Raw genomic sequence first — 3,291 nt, 5'->3', positions numbered from 1 at the left:
CTCTCTCTCTCTCTCTCTCTCTCTCTCTCTCTCTCTCTTTACCCGATCGAATTTATGTCGCGGCCGTGGAAATGGCCGTCAATTTCACAAACCGTCGGAGAACGACTCCTCTCTTCTTTCCTTTTTTCTTTTCTCTCCTTTCCTCCCCCTTTTTCCCCTTTTGAACTTCGATCGTTCCCTTCAATTCAAAATTATCTCCCGCGATCTGTATTAATTATTACCTCGATCGAGACGTCGGAATAACGCAAATAGAGGGATCGAGACGAGGAAGGAATCGGGATAAAAAAAAAAAAAAAAGAAACAGAGAAAACATAGACGTTCTCTAAAATCGGTTTCAACACGGAACAACGCGTAACGTAGTACCGGTGGTAGTGGTGGTAGTTGGTTATTAATCGTTATATGGAAATACAACGCGTTGCAACGACGGCGGGGCGGCCCCGTTTCCACGATATCGCGCCACTGACAATAATAATTGTTTCGATTCACGGGAAAATTGAATAGAGGCCGCGGGTATTATTAAACGATTGTTCACGCTGGTACGTTTACGTTCCGTCGGTCATTACGTGTTCAATCTTTCGCTAATTGGCGAATCCGCGCCGTCGATCCTCGACCGGTTTTCCATTTTCGTGGATTCGAAAAAAAAAAAAAAAAAAAAAAAAGAAAACAGTTTCGAGAGAGAAAGGAAAAGGAAAGAAAAAAAGAAAACGCGACGATTCTCCGGCGACACAAGCACAATGCGAAATCGACGACGATTCCCATCGAATCGAATACGGGAAAGCTTTAATTTACAATTCGTCGCGAAAATCTCGTTGCTTGCCTTCCACTCGACGCGTTCGACGCGTTTTCGTTCCAAAGATATTTTGCTTCGAAACGCCTGTTCAAACGCAACGAGATTCACGCGATTTTCCCCGTGACACATGGCGCGAATTTCCGCCATTGTTTTCACCACTTTCGCTCCGAGTTTAAGCGCCCTTTCGAGCACTTTCGCGCGATTGTGCGCCAGCCAAGTATTATTCCCGCCACCATCGACCGTGTTTTGGCACGGGAACGCAACGTTTCTTCGTATAGATAGCATTCGTAACGGGGAGGAACTCCAGAGAGATGTTGCTCCCGCGCGTGGAGGCGGGAAGATGAAGAAGAGAGAAATATTTGATCGCGAGACAATAAGCATAGGTTTCACTCTGGAGAGATAAAAGTACGAATATAAATCTTAAATGTACAGGATATGGTAATTCGAGATTTTTTTCACGACTCGAAACGAAACGAAAATATGGAATAAAAGTTTTCCATACTGTTTCGTTCTCTAGTTTAAAAAATTGAAATTAATTTACAAATTTGTAAAGTTGAGTCACTTTGTGAAAATGGTATAAAATTTTCAAATTCCTTCAATTTCTCTCCCGTCTTCGTACCGTGAATCGCACTGTCCTGTACAAATGAAATATCTCTTCTTTACTCTCGATTAAAACATTCGTTAATTTCCTCCCTCCCGATCTCCATTCGCTCACTTCGAATTATATATATCCACTGTTTTCATCCTTATTATTTTATCTTCCTTTTCAGGAATTCGCGTTTACAAGGATGTGGACGAAGGGAGAGAATCCACAGGGGCGTACGAGGTCACGGAGGAGACGAGTTAAACAGCATCCAACATCTCCTTCTCTCCTCCTCCGCGTGTATGCGCGTTGAGGCTATTTTCCCTCGGAATGCATCGAGCGGCAAATGTTCTCCTTTTCTCCAGTATGGGGGACGATTGTTCAGCACGGCGAAAATTCGGCGATTCCCCGAAGGTAGCGCGAGAAATTCAATTTGCTCGCGTATCACGTCTCCCCGCCCGATTTATCGCCCGTTTCTGAATGAATTCTGAGTGGAACGAGCGAGACCGAGTTGCGAGGCGCGTGCCGCCTAGAATTAACGTCACGCGACAACCACGTTTTCTCGCCTCTCCACAGCACTGCGTGTACTACTTCCTTTCCGTGAAAACTTATTTTTAAGTAAACGTTCTACCAATGTGTGGCGATGCGGGTATAACACGATGATATCTACTCGTTTTCAGGATTATTAGAGGGGGTATTTTTTTTTATTCTTCTTTTTTAAAAATTAGTTACTTTAATTAGTGTTTAATTATATATATTTTTAATTTGTACAGGTATGGGTAATTCAAAAAATAGATTTACAGGTAAGGAATGAACGTTTGGGAAAAATGTAAGAGATTTAATATCTACGAGACTTTGGAAACTTTTGGTGTTCCTTCTTTTTATATCATTGCAATGGAAATCAATATTTGTTAACGATTATCCAATTTCTCCAATTAAAATCTGACTGATGTGTAAATAAGAAGATACAAGTAGCATATTAAATCAGACAGGATTATTTCAGATTTTATAAATATAAGTATATACCTTTCTTCTCAAATTTCAATCTCCCCTAGTTTCAGTCGACTAAAATATTCAACCGAGTCAAACCTTCCCACAAAATTACCATCCCAGTCGAGAGACGTATTCTTCTTCGCGAAAAGCCTTTAATCTTCAAACGTTCGACTACAAAGATCGATCCATGATGATCTCGACATCGCGCCGCATTTCCTCTTCCTCGCCAATGACACCAAGAAACGAGGGAATTTTATTAGGTATGCAAATAACTCCTCTTTCTCTCTCTCTCTCCTCTTTTTTTTCCAAATTCAAGATTTTATTGTACAAATCAGGTAAAATTATTCAAGATCGTTTCTGCGCCTGAACGATCGCCATCTCCCAAATTAAAATTTCCAACTTTGAATCTTTGCTACCAATTTTTTACACGTTCTGCGAGATACAACGTTCTCTCCCAATTGGTACGTAAACCATTTCAGTATCTTCAACATCTTTCCCTAAGCTGGAATGACGCTTCTCGAAATTGTTGCACAGGAAACCCTCAGAGCGCCCGACTCTTCTTAAAAACGAAAGAACGCCCTTTCGGATGGCGCCACGAAATAATTCAATAATTCAGAAGTTCCGCTCGTAGAAAAAAGGGGGGGAGCAATTTATTTATAACGTCTGATAATAATAGAAAAAGAAGAGAGAGAGAGAGAGGGAGAGAGCAATAGTTGGAATGGTACGGTAGTCCATCGAACAGGAGCGTTGTAAGCGGGGGCTTAGAGTGGATGCGGAATCAGCCTAATCACCCGGAAGTGTCGCCACTGTTCACCGCTAATCCGATCGCAGATGTTTCCCTCTCGATTCAACCCTCCGTCCTCCCATTCGCTCTTTCTCGCCCCTTCTCCCTACTATACTCCCCTTCCCCCATCTCTCTCTCTCT

General features: G+C 42.2%; 1 protein-coding gene across 5 annotated transcripts in view; it reads right to left on the bottom strand.

Annotated features, from left to right (window-relative positions):
• Window positions 1-3,291, bottom strand: part of LOC102678805 (zeta-sarcoglycan) — a 233,010-nt gene that overhangs the window by 82,907 nt on the left and 146,812 nt on the right. The window contains exon 1 of one of the 5 annotated variants that reach the window (XM_031510215.1): window positions 1,558-1,734. The exons of the other annotated variants lie outside the window; for them this stretch is intronic. The gene's annotated coding sequence lies outside the window, so the exon portion shown is untranslated. Of the gene's footprint in view, window positions 1-1,557; window positions 1,735-3,291 lie in introns of those variants that run through there. 5 annotated transcript variants of the gene reach the window in all.

The sequence above is a fragment of the Apis dorsata genome, unplaced genomic scaffold, assembly GCF_000469605.1.
Source record: "Apis dorsata unplaced genomic scaffold, Apis dorsata 1.3 scaffold_217, whole genome shotgun sequence".
NCBI classification, from domain to species: domain Eukaryota; kingdom Metazoa; phylum Arthropoda; class Insecta; order Hymenoptera; family Apidae; genus Apis; species Apis dorsata.
Note: the sequence above shows the minus strand (reverse complement) of the source record. Positions and strands in the feature narration are given on the sequence as shown.